At 38.1% G+C, this 24,393-nt stretch overlaps 1 protein-coding gene across 2 annotated transcripts in view; it reads right to left on the bottom strand.

Annotated features, from left to right (window-relative positions):
• Positions 1–18,443, bottom strand: part of plxna4 (plexin A4) — a 230,127-nt gene extending 211,684 nt beyond the window's left edge. Inside the window, exon 1 of one of the 2 annotated variants that reach the window (XM_007564424.2) lies at positions 18,313–18,443. The gene's annotated coding sequence lies outside the window, so the exon portion shown is untranslated. Of the gene's footprint in view, positions 1–15,611; positions 16,198–18,312 lie in introns of those variants that run through there. The other variant, XM_007564425.2, reaches the window with a different exon arrangement.
• Positions 18,444–24,393: the final 5,950 nt, after the last annotated feature.

Raw genomic sequence — 24,393 nt, 5'->3', positions numbered from 1 at the left:
AGCTAGCTTAGCATGACTTTAGTCCTAAGAAAAAGTTCACCGGTACATCACGATCAGCACGCATTATTATGCAGATTTATATTGCTGTGTATACATTTTCGATACACCTCGAGATTCAAATCAAGTAAAAAGTTTCTTACCTTTTGGTTGGAAAAAAAAGCCAACCCTTCAAGAGAAAGAAAGCGCTCAACTAACCGTTTTTTTTTTTCTTTTTTCGTTTTTTTTTTTAACCGTCCTCAACTGTCCAATGAAGAATTTTCTAGAGTGGGGGGGTGGGGCTTGAAAATATCTCACGATATTTTCAAAATATCACAAGATTTATATATATATATATATATATATATACACACACATCTCAGAGGTCATTTTAACAGAATATTTTCCGTGTTTGACCGGTTATTTTTTTAAACGACCATACAATTTAAAGCCTGTCATTTGACATGTTGTAATTACCACCCTTGACTGGTGCACATGGGCAGACATTAGACTTTACGCAAAGATTGCCTTAAATCAATTAATAAAAAAATAATTTCTGAATATCATCTCATGGACTCTGAACTAAATGCGTCTTTCTGACCGAGAGCTGACATGTTGAAGAATTATGGAACGGACGCTTTGGAGCATCTGGTTAGGAAGTGCGTTCCAAACCTTTGGTTGAAATGGCGCCTTTAATTCAAGTCGAGAATGCAACATTGTGTTAATCCACTTATAATCTAAACAGAGGAGCCAGCAATTTATCTTGAGGAAATAAATAACAGTGTAGAAGTTAATTAGACCATAACATGCGCAGTGCCATGCGCAGTGCGCTGCACAACCAATGCGGATGCTGCTGCGAAGAATTAAACTTAACTCATCCTGCGGTTGAGTTAACCGCAGGATGAGTTAACGTGCACCCAGAAGGTGCACGTTACCTTCCAACGCCCAGAAGGAGAGCGGCACTCAGGAGGTCCGTTTCGGAGAAGCGAAACCATGCAAAAAAAAATCCTCTTGAAAGTTCTGTTAATTTAAGTGGAAACGTTTAAATCTAATTTATTATAAGTTATTGGGGCCACAGTCAGTGGTTTTTGTCACTATGGAGAAAAAATTTGATGCAATCATCTGCTTTATGTTTGATGGGATCTGGATTTGTGGCTCAACTAGGTCAGGGGTCGGCAACCCAAAATGTTGAAAGAGCCATATTGCACCAAAAAAACAAAAACAAATCTGTCTGGAGCCGCAAAAAATTAAAAGCCTTATAATGAAGGCAACGCAGGCTCTAAGTGTTTATATTAGCTATTTTAGCCTATTATCAAAACGACTAAGAGCATTTAATCATGAGCATTCATGATTAAATGTTTGTTATCCCTGCAGTGCGTCCTGAAGGGAATGACGCACCATGTGACTACTTTGTTGTATGGTGGTGCTTTAAGTTTACCTCCCGTTACTATGTTAATGTTAGATTTCGTTGCATTGATAAAATTAAATAAAAGCAAAAAAGAAAAGATTTTTGATGTCATTTTTATCATGAAGATCGGCAGGGAAAGGGCCTTTTTTTTTTTTTCCTTTTGGAACTCGAAAAATCTGCTCTCAAATGCAGTTTGCATAACAACGATCGCTCCTTGAAAATAATCACGTTATGTGTGTGATCGAAAAAACAACAAAACGGAATGTGCTTAACGTGCCGATTAAAATTGTAGGGGTGGGTTATAATAAGGTATGCTCTATAGTCCGGAACTCTTTCTTATTTGACAACTTCTAGCTACAGAGCAAACGTACAGGTAATCCCTTCCTCATTGGCTATGAATGCAAATGATTCGGTCCAAGAATTGTAGAATCTCTCCTTGGCTGTTTTCCTCTTTTCCCATTTGCTATCCATGGCCCACCACACACCCGTCGGTTTGTTTACAGCCACCTGCCTCGAATCCCACCCAGTTGAAAGAAACGTGTCGCAGGCTATGACGCAAATCTTTGTTGACATACATGTTGAAATTTTATATTTATTCTACACATTTTTATAGCATTGGAAAATGTTAAGAATGATTGTGTCATGTTTGTCCTCCTACAGAAATCGTATTTAAACAAAAAATATATTTCCCACCCCCATCTTTTCCCATTTTCAAATGTGGCACTATGAAAGAGAACAAGGCATGAAAATAGTAGTCCCCCGCCCCCCATTTTATTTTAGCAAGAAACTAGTGTTGGAGTTTTATTGTTCCTAGAAATGTTTGGGTTTCGCCATTGGAGGGCGCCCACGCCGTTTGCAACAGCAGCTGATGCTCTGGCAGGCTTAAGAAGACCGCCATTGCTGAGATATTAGGAGCAGCTACTATAACCGCTGTACTTTCTGTTCACAGGTAAGCCGAGTTATAATATTTATATAGATCATAACGCAAGTAGCCTCTGATAGGTACCGAATTGCTGAAAAAAGGTGCTTCAAAAGAACTGAACTGCCGAGCTGGATGTGAAGCCGGAGTTAGCACCAGGCTAAAGTAACGATCCTAATGGCTCGCGCTCGTGTGGGCTCGTTTGGTCGGCTTAATAGGGCCGCAAAATGTTTTCTAAATATATGTGTTGTTTGAGTTCAGTTAATGAAAATATGTTGGAGTAAATGTATAGTGAAGTCAGTAGTGAGTATGTGTGTTTACTGTTGTGCCGCTCGTTGATTATTGTGTTTAGCGGTTGACGCTCTGGCAGGCTGAAGAAGTCTGCCATTGCTGATAAAACAGCTTACAGCAGATATTACTATAACCGCTGTACTTTCTGTTCACAGTTTGAACTAAATAAATATGCTACACAAGAAGTGACTCGGCCCATCATTTTCTGCGGTGTAAAACGTTTTTAAAAAGCTCCAGGGAGCCACTTGAGCAGCGGTAAAGAGCCGAGGGTTGCCGACCCCCGAACTAGGTGAATATTGACTAAACTAAGCGGCTAAATAGCCGATGTTAATATGATTATAATTTGACAGGTAAAAATAGAACATAACCGATTTTTTTTTTTATGTTTTCGGTCAAGATGACGGATAACAAAAAAGTCTAACACGATCTCTGATATATATATATATATATATATATATATATATATATATATATATATATATATATATATATATATATATATAGCTCAGACTTAGCAGAGCTTTAATTTTGTATTATTTTATTTTATAAAGCATTTTAAACTTTTATTTCACACCAGTCCACAAAGTATTCCAAAATCAAGTAAACGTGAGAATTTGTGTGAACTATGTGCATTTTTTATGTGGTACATGATTTTCAGATGTGACTTTTACATGTAAAATTAATGAGACTTTTATTACATATTCAGTATAATTACTCAATCTTTACATGGAAAAAAATCTGATCATATGTAGTGTACATGTGAGAAATATGTGATCATATGCGACACATGCGATCCCATGTTGAATAAACCATGGATCACATGAACAAAATGCTTTATCACATGTGGAACATGGGAACCACATGTGAATTTCATGGGATTTTTTTGTAAGGGTTGGTAGATAAGTTTGAGTGTGACAAACAAAGGTGTCGTAAATATCCTGTATTGCTTCCACCCCCCACAAATCCTCCTTTGTAGCATAGAGTTCAAAAGCACTTTGTTTTGTCATCATCCATGATGGTTCAATATGATTGTCTTAGTATTGTGACAGTGCAGTATCACTGGTTAAATTGCACTCAACTTTGTGTTTCACACAGTAAGTTTACTCAAACATATGAACAAACCGAGACGTCCACACTCACATTCTTGGCTTAAGCTAAAGTGGGTACTGATGTGGTTTGTGATTGGTAGTAAGTTATCTGTGCAGATCTAGATCTCTAAAGTCATTAATAGAGTTGAAGGATTGCCATTAGCACCTCATTCTGATTGTGTAAGACAGTAGCTGAGTGCCTGAGAGGAAGGACTCTCAGATTTGGCACAGAACAGCAGCAACAGAGAACCAGTTATATCGTGAAATTAATAAATATCTGACCATCAACATCTGATCATATATGACAAAGATTCGCTCATGGAGCTATAATGATCAATTACCATCAAAAAATGAAGACAATAATATCCCAATCTGGATATACAAGATGGAAAATACTAAACTGTGTGTAAAAATTACACCTACCCAATATGAGCTCTCCTTTCAGGGCAGTATTTTTAGAGTGAGATTTGTGGTAACGTTTTCTTTAGCAAGCAGCCTTTTGTCTCCTCCTTACCCAATTTTCTCACTTCTTTTTTTAACTGGTTTTAAGCATACATTTTCCCTATCAAGACAGACTAATTATGAGTCGATGTAGCCTTGACACGCAAAACTGAAAGAAGGCCAAATAGTAGTGTATTTGTGTACGACTGTATTTCAGTGAAATGGACTCAAATAACCTTGCTCTTTAAGTGCTTGAAGTTGAAGTCTGCTGGGCTTCTTCTCTTGTTTCTTAAATACATGACAACTCTGATCTAAAGACAACTCTTAACCTTGCAGCTTACATATTCTTCCTTCAAGAGGTTTTTGACTCAGCAATGTTATCTTTCCGCATCAACTCACAACCACAAATATCATAAAAACTTCCACTTGGACATACAGATCTACCACAATCACCTTTTCTATTCATCAATATCCAGACAATCTAGTCACACTGCAAGCTGTAACAAATGGAACTCCAATCATATTCCACATAGTGGAAATAATGTTAATAAAGTTAAAAACAACTGAAAATGAGGCCCCAGAATCTAAGAAAATAGTTGGGACAAAATGCAGATATCAAAAGGAGCTTAGGCTAAGAACAAAATGGGAGAATATATTAAAGGATGCACCACACAAAAAAGCACCAATGCTTTACTACTACTGTACATCATTGCATTCCAGGAGTTAGAACTATAATCCACCAAAGCATTGCCTCCAAGCACAACAGCCCAATAACATGAAAGTTAAAAAAAAAAAAACAACAAAAAAGCTATGTTTTAATGTGGAGTTTCTTTAATTAAATTTTAGCTTCTCCAATTCTGGGGGTAGTCACCAGAACACAAATATAAGAAGACATTGTTTGAGATAATAAGATTTCCCCATTTAAATTTGGAATTGAGCCAACAGACAAGCTAAAACAGAACAGTGGGGCTTGTTTGCATTTGTATTTAAAGCCTACACTGTCAGTGAGGGAATGAAACTAAAGAGCATACACACAAATGTATTGGAAAAGATATTGACAGTTAAGATGGGTTTTGTTAAAATCAGGGGAAAAAGCAGCAACAACTTTTTCCTCTTCTGTGGAAAAAGCCTGTACAGGACCATAAAAATGGGTCAGACTAATTAAATTCAGGGAATATGAATAACACTGTTTAATTCCTGTACAAACATGCCAAATTACCTTTAGCGAAAAGTACCAACATGTAGACATAATGACAGGGCTTCTGGGAGAAGGTGCGGAGGAGTTGTGGACCAGGTTCAGACAAGTTTAACACTACTGGTGCCTTGAGGGACAGGGCAGACAACTTTCACCGCATTATTTGAATAAATCAGCAGTGGGCAAAGGATAACAGTAAAATAAAAAGAGAATGTCACTGCAACAGAACTTGGAGACATCGGAAAAATACAGCAGAAAGTAGCACTAATACACATGTACACGAATAACTGAGTGTGAATACAAGGCTGGTTTTCGCTAAAAACACTTGCCCATCAAAAAAATCCTCAACACATTTATCATTCCAGTATCAGACATCATAAAAAGGTGTTAATTTTCAACTGGTTTGAGCTTGCCAGGGACCAGAACAAAGAAAAAAAAAAAACATGACACACTAAAGTGACTGCTTCTGAAGCAACCCTCAAGCAAAATCAGGTTTTTTGACAAGTTCACTTTACATGATTAGACTTGCTCAGGCTCAAATATCTTGTGACAGTTTGTTTTTAATGTTCATCCAGATTTTAGCTCCTTCTTTCTGCGTCATGCAGTAACAGCAGGTAGTTTCTGAAACAGACTTGACCTCTAAGATTAACTTCTTAGACAGGGAAGCTTGATAAATCTGAAGGCTTTGTGGGATGATTATGGTAAAAACAAACAGCTGTTTTAATGCATCTCCAAATCTCCTTCTACTGTAGTTTTTTTCTTTTTTTTTTTAAATGACCTTGTAGTTTTACACGGACTTGGATAAGACAAAACCAAAAAGGATAAGAATGGTTTTGGGGTTTGTTTGTTTTTTTATAACTTTTCCCATTTTGTACACCCAGAGGAACACACAAATCTACACTAAAGCAGATCACAATGCACATCTGTGAGCCTCATCAGAGCAGTGGATGATTTGGTTTACTCAAAGCACATGGATTAGAGCCCTCCCTTATAATCCTTAGAAGACATGTCTTTAAGATGCCAGTTCTGGTTTATGATGCACAGCTGGAAGGAGAATAGCTGCTTGTTCCATTATTAATCTGTTACTTTTTTCTACTTTACCATCTCCTAAGCTCCTATTGTTCCACTAAGGGAGCAATTACTATTTATTAAAGGAAAAGCAAACCAGTACATCGTAATTATGACATCAACATTTAAGAAAATGGCACTTGGGTCAGTTTAAGTGTATTTTCTTAAAGAAAACTACAGCTTAGCAGGACTATGTAATTATGCAGTGAATCACTGGCAAATGTGGTTATCAGAATTTCACTGAAAAAAAAAATTCATAAATCAAATGTCACAGCAAAGAAAAAGAAATCACAAATGTCTGTGATTTATAAAATCACAAAATAAAAAACGAATGTATAAAATCAATGTTCCAAAGCTTTTTTGTATTCTCCACAAAAAAGGCAAAGGGAAAAAAGTAGCAAAAAGAAAACTTTATAAAACTACACACTTTAATTCTCTACAGGGAATTGTTTAATTTGTACTTGAAAATAATTTCCAAAAATGCATTATCGTCTGTATGCCAAGTTACAGTAATATTTGTACTGCATTACAGAACTTAGAGGAAATTCTTAAAATATACGTTTGTCAGTACATCTATGCTATGACTGCTACTAAAACTATTGCAAACTACAATAACTAAACTTCTAATTTAAAAAAACATCTTTGTAGAGTCACTCATGGTATGTTTTCATCAACAGATTTACAGTATTTATGATCACTTACCATGAACAGAAAAAAATGATTCAGTTTTAAAATTTACAGGACAATACTGGATATTGTTTTTTTTACACTTGAATGTTTGACAATGACCGACGGTCATTTACCTAGAATACCTCAAATTGTGTTTTGCAGTGTATCCACTGTAATAAAAAGCACAAACTAAAGTTGCAGAAGGAGACTGATACGTCTACTGAAAATGCATCTCTGATGCTTTTTCAATCTTGACTTTTTAGTTTTCACTGACAGAAAAAGACATGCAGCCTTGTTCAAACTACATTCTTGAGGGAGGGGATGCGGGGGGAATCATGTCATAGTTTGTCTTCCTGTTCATATCCCGATCCAGGACACATTACCTCAGTCTGTGCCTTGTGGGATAGATGGAAAATGTGGGACACACCAGGGAAGACAGAATGTCTACACCTGCAGAGACTTGCAGCCTCGACTGTAACAATCTCAGAATACTGAAAAATGAGCAGTTTGACAAGATGTGTCAAATGTGCCCTTACAGCTGCTGAGATATTCCCGTTTTAAGCACATTCAGTGAATTGTGCCGTACAACTGCTACCACCCGGATCTGATAAACGAGCAGAAGTGGCAAAGTGGATGTGTAATTTCCATAAAAGGTCAAAGTGAAAATGAGAAATTTATTAGAAGAAATGACTATGATTAAGTGACTTGATATTTAACTTTCTCTACAAACTAAATATAGTCACGTCCTTACATTTTTTTTTTTTTATGTACTTGTGCACACATGGCAATCTTTTTCTGTGCACCATTTTTGACAAACACATCCAAACACTAAAACCAATGTTGTCATAAAGTCATAGCAGGTAATAATTGCCAGTAATTTTAAATAATTGTCTGTAATTATGGAAAGCAGCCCACTGTGAGCTAGAAATGAAAGTGTTTACAATATTGATGTTTAACTAGTGAAATCATTGCATTAGAGTAATTTATGCAGCATAATGATGCCCATTTACGTAAATTTGAATAACCTTAGAAACTTTCAAAAAGGTTAGAAAGTATTTTCACATTTTCTCCTGTAGTGTAATTCTAAGCTTAGAGCTTGAAAATTGAAACAATAATTATGTAAAATACATATCACAAAAATGTAATTTGGGGGAAAAAAATCAATTAAAAAATGGTCCCTTTGTTGCTTTTTTAAGGATTTTGTTTGAACATTAGCAAAAAAAAAAACAAAAGAAGCAAAGAGGAATGGCAAAGATTAGTACAAAGCGTTCCAAGAACTTATTCTATTTTCATTAACAATCTAAAAACCATGCAATGGAGGTGAAAACCTAAGAAATTTACCTGAAAACAAAGCTGTTAACTAAATGTACAAGCAAAACCTTCTTCACCCGAGTCAAACGTGAGAAGTAGACCACCAACTGAGAAATGGATAAACCGAGTTTACACTTGATTACATAACTTTTCACAGCTTATCCCTACTTATTGGTTACCTACTACTAAATGCTTCTTTTACCTCCATCTCCAAGCCTGTGGCATAAACACATCAGACAAGCTTTCAAGCCAAAAGTCATATAAAGCAGTGAGCAAGAGGATGCAAAATTGTTATTTCGCATTTCACCACACTCTTCTCCCCTCTTCTGCCGTGCATTGGCCTTTCATGGAGTCACGGTCATTTTTAAGCTTGAAGTGAGATGGAGAAAACACTTTTGAACACATGCTAACGCGTGGTCCTGCATATTTGGTTTCAGCATCTGCCTGCCGGGCCCGCAACAGCCCAGTCAAAGCTCAGCTGGAACAACCACCATGACAATTGCAGAACGAAGGGACAAGAAGAGAAAATGGTTGAAGGGAGGAATAAAACCCTCAAGCATTTTTTACATCCGTTTGTAAACTCAGATGATGCGATGAATTTCTGGTTCGCCAGAAATTCATCGTTTTAATGCCCCTGCAGTAAGCAGGATTGTAAAATAGTATGAATCAGCAGCGTGAAACTCCCGACTTCAAGGGCGAGGGCTCTGCAGCTGTTAGATGTGTCACTAGCCCCCCCAAAAAACTTTGTATCACAAATTATTATTTAACTGATTAATGACTAAAAATGGGAAGACTTCATCTGATATAAAAGTCCAAAATCATACATTCAAATCTTGCTCTTCATTCAAACTGCAATAATTAAACTGCTGAAAGTCCAAGACTTAGCTGAAAAAAAATAAATGCAAGGTTTTATGCCAAGTAAGCAAAAAAAAAAAAAAAAAAGTCTCCAACTGACTGGTGCGAGTTTGGCTGCGAGTCAATCAATGCCTTTGCACAGACATAAGCCATCCCAAATCCTATCAACAGAAAAAAAGATACTCAGGAAAGGCAAAACGGAGTCTTACGCAGAAAGAAGGAAAACACAAAACCCTGTGTAAGTCTCGCTAATTCTTTCTGTAACATTCCTCAAGTTATGCCACGAGACAGCGATGTGCCCTTAGGGGAGGGAGAACAGGAAGAGGTGGAGTCATCATAAAGAAGGAATAACACAGAGTTGATTCTCACTCAATCTCACTACCTTCTGGCTAAAAAAGCAGCAGGGGTTCCCCCTTAAACCTGCTGTTCTACAATTACTGTGATAGCACTGAATATTGATGTTCACCGACACTGAGGGGGGACTGAAAGTGTCGAGGTAAAAGAACGAGTGTAACAGCATGGGGATGAGACAAAAATAGAAGGGTATATCATCATTAAATTCTCAAAGGAAACCTGCAGGATCCCTCCTCCTAGCACAGTGAATTGTCTCTGTAAATAAAATATAGTAATAATCTTGGTATACTTGATTATACATTATATATATCCTTAGAGAAGTCTGCAAACAGTCAATGAGAGCAATACCACATTTCAATAAGTAAATTATAACTGCAGATCTATTCTCGGCTATGTTGTTATTGGCTACATTCTGTTTTTTTTTTGTTTTTTTTAAATGAAAGCTCTCCCGTGTGTGTATGTGTCTTTTTTTTAACATTCCCACTTTGAAACGATGCTTTGAGAGCTCACAACTAAAAAGGAAGTCACTGACCTCTTTCAACACCAAACATCGAGCATCGATTCTCTTTTCAAGCTGAAACAAGTTCAATTTTTCTAAAGAGCACCACTTATTAAGGTCAATCCACAGCTTCAGCAAAGTAATAAAGTTCAAGAAGAGTTGAGGCCTATGATGAGGGTAACTTTTAGGAGCAAACACACCACAAACAACCTTTGGAATAATGTTGAAGAGGCTTCATGCACTGTTGCTCGAAAAGGTTAAGCTCTAGATTCTCAAACTAACAAGAAAAGGCTGACCTACAAGCAATTTTTCCAAGTAAAAGAATATGGTGAATTGAAAATGATTTATACTTCTGCAAAATGATTTGTACCTCTGTCACAAAGGCAAACATTTTAATGTTAATCGTATTGTTTTTACTCTTCTGTGCATAAAAGCATAAACCCAGATTGGATAGAGTGTAAACAGTAATTTTTAAGTCTACCCACAATCAGATTTGTTGGTAAACCACCTTAAAACTATTATAAAATAAATTTGTGTTGGTGATTATAGATTGAAAAGTTTTAAAAAGTATAAAAACTTCTCAAAGTTTACAGATTTTAAAATTAGGTTTAGTGGATGAATAATAAAATAGTCAATGCAGCATGTTGTGCAAATCGGAGGGGGAAAAAAGCAGTTTAACTGAGTAAGATGATCATATTTAGAAGAGTGGGTCTCTTTCTGATCTGGACTAATGGAGCATGCAAGTACGTGTGTGCGTGTGCTACAGCACGGATTTCTACATTTCTTTGCAAGGACCAGGATGAAAACAGAATTAGGAACTTAATCCTTGCGTGGACTTTGGGCATCAGTGAAGGAGCAAATGAGAGTGAATGTAAGTGCAACAAAAAGCCCTAAGACTGCCTGCAATTTTCTCATCATTTCATGCATCTGAAACAAAACTAATTTACTGCTCGTCACGCTTGGCTTGACATACACAAGCGTAGAACCAATATGCCACAGCGCGTCAACTGCCGCTGCATCAAAGAGAACTGTTTATACATCAGAGTCACAGCTCCATATGAATCACAGGGACCTGGGAGAAACGCCTAATATGGTCTTATCAAAACGAGCAGTCTGGCAAACCCACTGATACGCTGGTGCCTGTCCACATTGCCCTGCCTCCCGTCTACAACAACATCCTTTTCTCTGTTTATACCCTTCCTCATAGGTCATTCCAATGTCACAGCAGTCTGTTTTTTTCCCTGGCACCATACACAAACACACACAGATAAAAGTAGCTTGGAGTAAGGAAGAAAGATATAGAAGGGGAAAGCTAGAGGCAGAAACTGTGAGAGAGAAGGACTGAGTAATAAGATGAAATAATAGCGCCAGAGAATACTAGAGGGAGGAAAGAAAAGCGGTGCAGCTGTGTGATAGAGCATGTGCATGTGTTAAACCCCTTAAAAAGGCAAGTGACATCTTAATAGGACTCTGCAGTCAAGAGATGTTCTTAACAGTAAAAACATATACACATACAAATCTTTCTAGTTTAGAAGCATATGCTGACTTTACTGTTCAGATGAAAGCAACGGTTCTCATTAAAATGGATGCTGTCTCACGTATTGATTTATTCTCACAGCGTTCACAAATCTTTTTGTTTGGAGATCCTCAATTCGGATTTTGCTGTCATGGCTGGGGCAGACATCGATATGTAGTGCAGTGGTGCATAACAAAAGGCTTAATTACACACTTGTAAACTGTTATTCCTTTAATGCAGCATACATTTTTCTGCATGAAACCAATTATCCGAGTTGGTGCGATCCATGGGTCTGACCTTAATGGAAGCATGGCATGAAGCAAGACCACTGCTGAAAGAACACCAGAAGAAATGCAGTTGTTCGCTATTCGGGTAGGAAACATGTTGAAGAAGAGGCAAATCTCACTGAACAATACGTTCCCACAGTGATACATGGTGGTGGCAGCATATCTGATTTGTGGAGAAGCTTTTCTTCAGCAGAAAGAAGAAAAGTTTCAGCTTCAGTTTGTCCAAGCTGAAGAGACGATGGATAGAGCTAAAAATAAGGCAATCTGTTAGACAGTTAGGGGAAAGTACTTGACACAGGGTCAGAGTTTTAACATTACAACAAAACAAGTATTGCCAGTTGAACAACAGAACTGTTTAGATCACAGCACACTTGTCCTAGTCAAAGTCTGAGACCTAAAAATCTAATTATCCAAACGTGAAAGAGACATATCACACCTCCAAAAGCTGGAAATGCAGCATAAAGTGGTTCTACAAAGTGTTGACTCAAATGGCACCACTTTTATGTACAATTTGTCTTCCACTTGAGCGATGCACTATTTTGTGATTTTTCTCTCTCGCTCATTTTTTAAAATAAAATGCATTAAAGTTTGATAGTAGTGTCACTATAGGTGAAAAAGTATGAGAGAGATGAAAAGGTCAAGGTATTGAAGCAAACTATTATCAAAGCTAAAAAAAAAAGGAAGGAAGGAATCACTCCACCTAAAACCTGCTTTCAGGTTAACATCCCTGTCATTGCTCTGAAATATGCTAGACACATGACGGCAGGAAGAACAGTTGGGGACACAGACATACAATTTGCAATCTCCTCTGTGGTGTTGGGTGGCGTGAGAGAGGAGCGAGCCTAATTGGACACTGGCCTGTGTCTGGTAGTCCTGTCACAGCCCACAGGGGTGTAAGTGTGTACAAGTGAGGGAGGGAGGGGAGGGAAACAGAGGGAGAGAGAATGAGAACAAACAGAGAACTCCATTCAGGTCTAATTCACAGACGCATCATTCAGTCTGACATGACGATACGTCTCTGTGACCGAAGTATTCATATGGGGCCTCGCCAGCCATTCACAGATGCATCATTCACACCCACACTCAGCCACACAAACACACTTCCGCTGGATCTTGCCTACATGGCCACTAGGCATTTATATCACTATGGAGAATCTGTCAAGAGATTTTCCCCGTTCATATTCAGTTAGTTTTCCCTTGACATGAATAAACTGCAAAGATTTTATGTGGCGCTTATTCTTGCAAGGGTACTGCCCCCAAAACGCAGTTAATGTCTTCCACTACCAAGGCTGGAGTGAGAGTTTATCCATTAGGAAGTCATAATATTGACAAGGCTTGCTCTTGTCAAACTGCAGCGCTATAGCCGTAACATTGGCCGACACACCGGGGCTGGTATGTCGATGTGAGGTGCTTATGTGCCAATAAAAGCTGCCGTTCCAAGTCCTATGGCAGCCTTTGATTGACGGCACGCAGGAAGAGGAAGGGAAAATTTGCACGGCTGAGGGTGTTACTACGTTCACAGAGGTCAACACGCAGTTGGAATTTGATGAAAAGACAAGGATGCAAGATGATGACAAAATGGGATTATCAGACTGCTTTGGAACTAAATATTTTTTTTGCTCCTGGATAGCTGCAACAGCAGAATACACACAGCTTATGAGTACGCACATGCAGAGATGTGTTAAAATAAGATATCAAATAAAACCCAACAAGTTGTCATGCTAACAGATGCAAAGTAGTCAACGTGCAATTTGAAATCATGCACATGAATCTCAAAAGCCAAGTAGTTTTCAGCAAGTTATTCCCTGTACGTTTGAGACAGCTGTGACTGTGGTATCCAACCAGGTTCTTCCAAGAACAAAAATCCAAGACTTCAGTAAGAAATACACAATTTCTCATGACAATAGAAGCACATAGGAATCAAACTATCTGCCTCACAGCCTGTGAACCACATTGACCCTTATGGATTTCCCACCTACAGCCTTGTCCTTTAACCCTACCTGCTATATTGAGGGTGATTTAATTTAAATAAGGTATGTAGTACTTTCGATTCAAAATTCCAAAGTCGAGTAGATATTTGACAAATAATAGTGATCTTTACAAAAATTATAGGATGATCTAAATTGGATTTGCAAGAGTAAGAGCGAATTTATACACAGAGTCCAAGTTCTAAGTGGATGTAAGGAGAGAGAAACCAGTAGAGGGGCTCAGAGCCACTGCTGTAATTCTGCATTAGCTACAGGCAGGAGATACAGCTTTCTGTGCATGAGGTGAAAATAATAGTGAGAGCAAGGGAGGAGAGGATGGAGGATAGATGTAATGATAAAGAGAGCTAAGGAATAATGTACAAGACAGATTTTTACCACAACACATAATTCATACTGAAAGGCTGAATATGCAGCATGTCAAAACAGTCTGCAATGTCATGCTTCTTTCTCTTTTATCTCAAATACAGTTTTAGCACCAACAAACCTTCAAACTCAAATACAGATGACAGCCTGCAGTAAAATGACCCTGAGTTAGGCAGAACAAGGCGATGGGTGACCTTGCAACACAACAAATGACAAACGAAAATTCTTAGTTTTTAACTTTGAATACTGAGACAAAGATCCCTACATCATTTGCTGTGAAAATAAAAAAAATGTATGCTAAATAAATCAGTTTCAATTTCCCCTTTATATTAAGCCACATTATAGTTATTTTGACAGAGTAAAAAAAAAAAAAAGAATTTGAGCATGCAAAGGGTTAAAATCTGCACAAAGAACATTTGAATTCCTAAAACAAGTTTATGTCTAATCTTCTAAGTACCATAAAATTAAAACAGTTCTGCCACTACAATAAAAATTTACTGACATTAAACTTAGACAAAGTCGTCTGATAACAGGATGGCCTCTGATGTTAAACCCAGTCTTAAATGTTCTATTTCAAAAACTTAAAAGGTGGTATATCCCAGTGACCTGAGCTGCTCCGAAAGAAGGAAGCTTTAAAAAAAAGTTTTCAGAATGTATACAAAGTTCCTCCATAATTTATATTTATTGTGAAAACAAAGAACACGCAGAAAAGTTATCCTTAACATGTCGACTTAGTCTGCATAAAATCCATCCAACGTTAAATCATAATACCTTATTGAAATGAAACTCCAGCTTTTCAGAAAGCCATATCCTCTAAATATGTCAGATAAGACCGTGGGAAATGGAGCGTTACTTAGTTTGACCATTTCAATAATTTAAAGCAAAGTCTAGACTGATTCCTTTTGAAGTCAAGCAGTCTGAACGCCCCTATATTTAAAGCAAAGCATGTACATTACTTCAATCCCTTTAGGCACCATGTATGACGAATATTTAATCATTTTAAAGAGAGGACGACTAACAGTTTGGGATGCTGTTCTCGTCGGCTCACATGAAGGGCACTGGCAGCGCAAAAATTAGGTGACTCGGGCAACATGAGGAGCCGAATCACGCGGAGAAGGAAGGGGATTTAGTTTTCTGCAGTCCTAAATATAAAAAGTCATACTGTTGTGAGGGACAGGTGACTGATCCTGCAGCGGGAGAAAGTCTGTCCGATCGCTTGAGCTGAGCGGACATGGCGCAGCTAGAACAGGTGCAACACGCCTCCTGTCACCTGGCTGGTGCAGTGGGAAGCCCAGCCTGATCTACGGCTATTAACGCATCAAAAGCGCTATAAAAATAGTCCTGATGGATGGAACTAACCTGTTAAAAAGACAATTCCCTTACCTGTAATCTATGCAGATATCAGTCACAACCGCATCGACACTGCGGAGAAGGGGCACCTCCACAGCAAATCCCAACTCTGCTCACTCCCTCCCCAAAAATGAGAAAGGTTCAGAATAACGATATATCCTGATCAAGCGGCTTGTTCACTTTAAATCCCGGACAGCGGCACAGTTAAAAATGCGATTCCTGCACTGGGAAAAAGAAATAGCAGCACACTTCCAGCGGCATTCCCCGATCAGCAGGGCTCTACACCAAGCCGCTTTGAGCGCTCTGAGACCCGGGAGCCGCACCTCCCATCTCCTGGCGAGGACGCACTTGGTATGCCGTGGGAAAAGCCGCTGCGCCGTACACGGGATATACCGCAGGAGGCTGCGTCTGTGTGCGTGAAGGTGCGTGCGTGTAGTGTAGATGTGACTCAGTGCGGTGCTCCTGCCCTACTGAGGTGCTGAGGCTGCTGCAGCGGAGTGCGAAAGAGAGAGGGAAGGGAGGACGGAGGGAGGGACGGACAGAGGTGGAGAGGAAGGCAAGCAGAGTTGTTCCAGCTTCGGGTCGAGAGGATGGAGCTTCGACGAATGTTTTCACCTGCGTCCCTGACTCGTCCGCAGTGACATCCCAGATCGAAGGGCGGGGTTTGGGGGGGGATTTGGTTTATCTTAAATTCTTGGAGCCTGGCTGGAGGCTCAATGCGCATTTAGACCATAACAATACAGCCCGCATCAAAGAGGAGTATTTGTAAGGCAGAAGTACTCCTCACAAGGATCTAAAGCACGCCACTCCTGCCATTTTAATGACCGCATGTTTACGAAACCAACCTAATTATGCAATTAATAACTGCGTTTCTAACCTTTCAAATCACAGAGGGACAACATGTAGTAGTAAGCTTTGTAAAATGTGCAGCGATGCCAGGAGAGTGTTTCTGTAATGCGTTCATCTCGCTAAGAATGGGATTTGGCAATGCCAAAAGTGGAATTTTTTTTACAATACAGGGGTGAAATGATCAGATCATCGGATTTGTGCATCTAATCTCAAGATCATTTAAAGGCAGAGATTAGGCACACACAGCAACATAATTACGACCCCTGCATAGTTGTGAGGGATTTAAATCTGCTCCCCTCCTCCTAATGATGATATTTAACATGCCTCGGGAATGCACCCCCACCATCCTTTTGCATTTTAAGCAATTAATATTCTAAAAGCCTAATTATGTAATCATGTATTCAGCGAAATAGGCTGCATGGTGGTACAGGAATAACGCATTCTCCATAAAATAGCCTTATGTGCACATTAAAGCAATTTAAAACTAATCCATCAACTCTGACTGCACATTACACAAGCAACTCTTTTTATGGGATGTATTGGTTTCAAAGAAGCACATTCTTGCAAGTAAAATGACCATATGAGTTTATAAAGCGTCCAAATAAACCTTTTGTAGTAATGGGGAATTCAGTTACCACCCCTTAACCAGCTCCATTTTTTTGTATCTAGAATTTTAAGGTCTTTTAAAGAGTCTGCTGCAGCATCCTCTCCCTCTGTCCTGCCTCCCTCGCCCCCTGCTCTCACTTCCAGAGCGGGGACTTTCGCTTTGAAACACTGCATCAGAGCCCCACCTACAGGCCAAATAGTCTTTACAACCAGACAGCCGAATGCAAACCACAGAAACACACCTGCCTGCACACTCCTCTGTCGACATGTTTAACCGTATTTCACTGACATTTTGATACCAGTTTCACCACAAAGACGTGTTTTCACACTAGTGCTGCTGTATTGTTTAGTCACACCACATCTGCACAGCGTTTTATGAAAATGGATAATAATCCTACGGTGCATTCAAGTACACCTCGTAGACTAAATTATCTCGTTTGAAAATGAATGCATTCAAATTAGTGATTGTTAAAGGCACAACATTCTTCTTCAAAGCTCCCTAAATAGCATATTTGACCATTTTCAAGTGATTTTACTGTTTAATGTTGTTTTTTGTTTGTTTTGTTTTGAATATAAAATATGCAGACCAAACATCTAATCAGAGCTATATAGTATAACAAAAGACATTGCAATGAGAGCATTTTTCTTGAATATCAGATTCTATATATTTACACTTTTCTGAGAAGATTTAAAAGACAACACATCCTAAGAAAACACATTAAACAATATTATTGGGTCAAATTTCCTTGACTTGTACGGAGAAGTGTCTGGTTTTACACATTGCTTACGATGAAAAGAAGAGGGTAATAATGTCTTAACTTCATTTTTTAAGGTAATAGAATATTTAAAGCAGTCGTGACAGAACAATATAATGAGATTATTTAAAAACCAACATATGGCATTAAAATAACTTCATAATGATCAAGAATAAACAAGAATGTTGCGCCAATTTCCCATTTGAAAAATTATAAAACCATTTTATGCATATTGTACGACTTGACCCTACCGTCTGAATCAGCTGTTTTTTGTTGTTGTGTTTTTTGCCTTTCCAATTTTAACAAATTTTAATACGTTACTTAAATGCAGCTTTTGACTTTGTTCAGTAGTATCGAAAACACAACGAAGAACATTTTTTAAATTATATTACACGGACCTTAAAACAACGAGCTTACGTATGATTAGGTTAGCCATGTTGGAAGCTAATAGCTTCGCCCAGAGTTAAGCTATATGCAAGCGAACAGTAGGCGGAAGAGAAAGAACCATAAAACAACTCTCTTACCTCGAACGTTTTCCACATCCAACTTTCATATAAATTAACCCAGTCGTTCCAAAACATTTTACAAATGTATAAAACTCAAATATTAAAACTTCCGTAAGCCTGATGTTCGTACAGTGTAAACACGCGGAGCTCTAATTAATAATCAATTCCACCTGCATATTTTCTGATCCTCCTAGCATCGGGCTTTCTGTTGACCTCAAAGCAGAAAATATTTCGATTATATTAAACTCGTAAAAACTCAGATGTACTGAAAGGAAGCTTTAACAAAACAGTCTTCAATAGCAAAAAAATAAAATAAAAATAAATCTCAATATTTTACTGCAATTGGTTCTGTATTGCTACTGTATTAGGTAATGAAAGAAAGATTGTTGGCACATTTTATTTTATTCCAAAATAAAATGTGCACATTGTAATTAAAATGAGATCTGGAGTATCCATAGATTATTAATGGGCTTATAATATGAATGAATGCAGTGATCATTTTGGGATTTGAAAATAAACTCAATAGATACTTTAAAAAAAAAAGTATTTAGCTTTCTATATTTTAGTCACTAAAAAGCCAGGCTGTAAATACTAAAACTGATATTTGTCAGGCCTATACCAGACAACAAACGCGTATTATTATTCTGTGTGCTACTCAATAAGTGACTATGTACTTTTGACCAAAAGAATTATTTGGGGATCTTGGACAAAGTACATGATCTTAATTTCTTTAATACGTAGATATGTAAAATCTGTATTTGGTTATCCAGCGAAAATTCCAAATCTTTCCACATTTTCCAGATAGCATTGGAATTGTGTTTATTGCTGAGTTTTACCAAACCTGTGACAACTCTTTTCATTTATTGTATGCTTAAATTATTGTATGTAGAGTGTCTTAATATTGGGATGTAGCCTATTTAAAGGAAGTTTAGTACATCTAAGTCCTCTGGTTCGAAGAAAAATGTGTTAAGGGTCAATTTAGGGGCAAGCAAAAAAAAAAAAAAATCCAAGCAATATACCTAACATTACTTTTGTGTACTTATTTGCTTACAAAAAGTAAACAAATACATGGAAATATGTACAAAATATACTTTTATACACCTATTTTCACCACCACAGGGTTGACCTCTTCTTCAGTTGATTAATTTGCAAAAGTTGCTTTGGTCTTTAACCAACCATTGATTTAAACATAGGTCAGGTCTATGTTTATTTATTACTGTCTGATCCCTGTGTCCAATTCGGAGGGCATCTCCTGGTGTCATCTGAAGGACAAAACGTGTAGATAAACTGGCAAACCTATTGGGTTCATTAACTTACTCAATAAACGGCACAGAGCTAAGTCAACAGTCTGTGGTTGTCAATTATCAGATAAGTTTCAAAGCAAAGCAAATCAATGGCCCTGCAATCTACAGCGACAATAGTCATTTCATAAAAGGTCAGAAATGTGGGACCTAAATCATCTTGCTCATGTTTAGCTCAAACATCCTTGGATTAAATTAAAATAGGAATTAGTTTTCATTATAAGGACAGGATCATATCTGTGCTCTGCATGATCATAGATTAATCATATGCAAGGACACAGGAGCCCTTAAAAAAACCTAAACACTAAGTATATATATATATATATATATATATATATATATATATATATATATATACAGTTTTAGTTTTGCTTAGAGTTTACCAATATTGATATAGCTTGCAACATGAAAGCAGCAGTGATCTTAAATCAAAGCCATGGTCCTAATCTTTTCTCCTCACACTAGACAAAGGGAAACTAACCCAAAGGCTAAAGGTGGAAGAATGTTTTTGACCCTTCTAGGTGCTGCTTAGGTCACCCAGAGGCCCCCCACAGGAGAACTTTCTTTAAGACCTGCATCGGCTGTGGTACTTTTTGTAAAGTTTTCATGCTTATTTCAGTTTTTTTTTCTTTTACTTTTTCTTTATATATTAAAATCTAAAAATTGTTGCATGTGTCTGGTCAACCCACTTTACTTTGGTGAAGAATTGATTGATTGATTGATTGATTGATTGATTGATTGATTGATTGATTGATTGATTGATTGATTTGTTCAACAGATTCATGATCCACACAGACATTAAAAAACAACAAAACTACATGATACATAACAACAAATTTAAAAAAAAAATAGCAGTGTAGCACAAAGGCAACTGGTAGTTCTTCTGTCATTCTTCACTGGCAGAAGAATATGACATTACAGAATTACGTGCTGTTTCCAGAAAAACAGCAACCCTAAAAATATGTATTGCAAGGCACTGTATTATTATCTCACTATTTATTGAATTGTTAAACAACGATTGCGCATGGAATAAATAAAAGACGTTGACAGTTTTGTGGCTTAAAGTTGATGATCTAAGTTAACAGATCTCCCAAATCCTGCTTACGGCTCTCCTCTCATGCAACCTCGTACTGGCTCTGTGTAGGGTCGGAAGCTGTGCCAGCTCGCCGTTTAAAGCAGGACGCTATCTTGGTGCTTTGCTATTGTAAAAATCCGCTGACCAATCTGACTTCCCTATTTGTCTTGCAAATGAGATGATGACTTATGAATGGCTCTGATGAAGCCTTTTTAATGCAGTCAAGTGGGCTGCAGGGATGTGCGGGTGTCTGTCTCCTGATGCCAGCTGGCACAGTGTTACTTCAGTGGCTCTCCTTGTCTTCCTGAAACTGTGTTTGCGTGGATGCGTGCGCGTGTGTGTGTGTGTGTGTGTGTGTGTGCCCACACATAACCCAGCGTCGCATCCCTGTGTTTAGAATTAACTCAGTGAACCCCTATAAACACAGCTGTATGTGGTTTATCTGCAGCCTGTGGGGATGCAGGGATCACCCCACAGTTGTGTACTGTTCCTGTGGGTCCTCCTTCTTGCACACATTGAGTGTCGCACACAAAACAGGCATTCATCTCTTTCAGCGTATCCCTCCGTACATACACGTGCCCCGTGCTGTAATTTACAAGTCGTTGCCATCCGAGGGATTATGATATTTATGAGCTGTCGGTGGTAATGCCACATTTACTGTGTCCATCTTCATAAGAGTGTCTTCCCCTCCTTGCTCTTCTTTTGTTGAAGCTTTCGCTCCCCTTGGTTAAAAAAATAAAATAAAACACTGAAAAAAACCAAAGGAGCTCGTTTTACACAAATCCACTTGATTTTGTAGAAAATCCATTAGTCTATCTCTAAACTAATACAGTATGCACTGACTGGACACGATGACTGACAGCGATATCTCATTGGTTTAGACCGTAAATAGGTTTTTCAGCTTTCAATCTATGTTGGGAGTTGCAGGATAGTGAATTGTATTGAAGCTGACAATTCTAGATATCTAGGATGTGTGTTATGAGTCGGTGCATGACAATGGATGAACTGGCGTGTTGATTGTGTCACCCAGTCATATAATTAGTTAGTTTACATATTGATGGCTTACTGCTTTCCGTGTAAATGGGTGCACTTGCGTGTTGCAGGCTTATTCCATAATGTCGCCTGGATGTTTATTCATCCATGTATCATCAGCCTCCCCATCAAGCTAGCAGCTGCCTGTCTGTCTGTCCATAAAGCTGTCTCCATGTGTGTGTGCGTGTGTGTGTAGACTGTCCAGGCCATGGCCAGGTGATTCGGTGTTTTGCCAGCTATTTCTCCAGAGAGCCAATCTCACGTCCATGGAGATCCAGACAAAGCCACCCTGACCATGCCTCAGCTTCTCCCTGCAGAATTAAACTCCTCCATTGGGATAAATTCTGCAGATGGCTGGGGGAGGCAGAGCCTGGGGTGGTGGGGGGCAAAGAACAACAGCAACCAAAAGGATAAAATGATAATAGAATGGTTAACAAGAGTCTCAAGCTACTTCTACCAAGCATAAAAGTTGGGGGGCATAAAGAAACTTAGGGGAATGACATAATAGGTGGTGGCTGAAGTTGTGGGTGCTTTCAACTGTTATAGTTTAGCTGACAGAAGGAATTATAGTCATTAACAGTATAAAATGAACACTCAAAAGATATTAAAGCAATCCTAATATTCAATGTTTAAATGAATTCCGAAAGCAATGGTAATTTATAAGACCTTCTGAACTGTCCTTTACTCTGTTGGTGTTTTATTTTGTTCTTTTTCTTCTGGGAGTTGTCTGCTGTCAGGGTCTATGGATTTTTATGTCATGGTTTATGGGTTTCATATCTTTATTTTAGTGCTACAGTGTTCTATACTTTTAAAAAAAAGTTCGTTTTTGTTAGGTTTCAGGATGTTTTGGTTGCTGTTTTACTTCCTGTCAAGAGATGATTTTTTTTTTCATATTTTCAACATTAAAACCACAAACATAATGTACATCTTTTGGATTTTATGCGACAGGCCTATTCATACTTGTCCTCTTTTGTGAAGTAGAAGGTTTTCCATGACATGTCTCCATTTAGCCCTCATCTAATTACCATCAGGAGTTTTCTAATTAGTTAATAAGAGTCCAGTTAGGATTCTTTTCTTTGGCAGAGCAGGGAAGTTGGTCAGAGTTGATGAGAAGATGGGCGGCGCTACATAAGAGGAATTCCTGGAAGAATACCTGTTCAAGAGACATAGATTCACCTTCCAACAGGACAATGGTCCTGTCAAAGTCCAGACCTGAATCCAATTGAGAATCTGTGGCAAGATTTAAAATATCACATGACAGACAAACTCATTAAACTCTTCCTGACTTTGAACTGCTTCACCAAAAAGTAAAATAAAATAAAAAATGGGCAAAATTTTACTATCTGTCTCACAAAAACATATCTAAAGACTTGAAGCTGTAACTGCAGTAAAATGTTACTCAACAACTTAATTATTCCAGAGGAATGAAAAATAAATGCTCTCTGCACTTTTCAGGTTGAATGCATAATTTTCCCTTCAATTCCCAGTTATGTTTTTCTTTGTTCTAATTTTATACATGCAGTACATATATCAAAAAAGCTCTTTTTTTTGAAATACCTTGAGTTTTCTAAAAGCAAAAAATTGCAGAAGAGTTAAAGGGGAATGAATATTTCTGCCCAACTCTCCTCTGATGAAATTGGCTCGTGCCGTTTCTGCTTCACAACCATTTTGTCTTTATTTGTTCCTGTGAGGTTCGTTTCATCATGTTCCCCTTTCCACGCCACCGCTTTTAGTCTGTGGATGTCTGGACCAGCTTCTATAGTTTGTGTTGTCTGCTAGTAAATCAGCTATTACATTTATTTCACCCATCTGCTTCCTGTCTTGGAGTCTGAACTTGGCTCTTTCAACCTTAGCAAATTTGCATGGCAAAACAAATCCTAAATGTGGGAAATCCAAGACAGCTGGGCCAAAACTATTTGAGACAGTGGCAGGGAGGCAGCTTCAGAAACTAAAAGCGACAGATTACTCTTTGCTTGATTTGTCCTGTAAAACTCTTTCCTGTTGCCGACAAGATGAAAACAACAGTTTTGTCTTTTTTTTTTTTTTTTAAGAAAGCACGGGAGCTGGAGAAAGACCAGCTCAGAAAGTCAAGTGGAAGAATGTGCTTGTATATTTTTTTGTCTATCCTTTCTGTTTTCGCCACACAAGGAAACCACACACACAAAAGGCAGTCAGCACTTCTGGGAATCCACTACTGTGGTTAGTAGATGTACTCATCTATCAGCAGTATTTTACACCAGTTTGACCAGAAGCTTTCAGCATCGCATCGGCTGCATATTACACCACACCGCAACTCCTTTCTCTTTCCCTTCGGAGTGCACTCACTGGTGAATTATTTTTGATTAATTGTTTTCATATCCTTCATTCATGATCTTTTTTTTTTAGGTCCAGGTTTTGACGTTCACATCTTAAGGCTCACATCGAGTAACATTTTATCTGAAGAGTCTCCCAACGCATTTTCAGACACAAACACGAGAAATTATACAATTGGAACTGTGGTTTAATAGCGACTAAATCTATTTGATTTGGGGAGTGGATCAGTTCAAAGTTGTTTTTATTGTTGCGTTTTTATTTGCTGTAAGCAGAACATCATTACTATTAACAGAAACAAAAACCTTGGAAAATCAGTCCGCTTGTAATTAATCTCTCTAACGCGTTTCGCTAAGCGAATTAGATTACCGAAATAAATCA

The sequence above is a fragment of the Poecilia formosa genome, unplaced genomic scaffold, assembly GCF_000485575.1.
Source record: "Poecilia formosa unplaced genomic scaffold, Poecilia_formosa-5.1.2 Scaffold159, whole genome shotgun sequence".
NCBI classification, from domain to species: domain Eukaryota; kingdom Metazoa; phylum Chordata; class Actinopteri; order Cyprinodontiformes; family Poeciliidae; genus Poecilia; species Poecilia formosa.
Note: the sequence above shows the minus strand (reverse complement) of the source record. Positions and strands in the feature narration are given on the sequence as shown.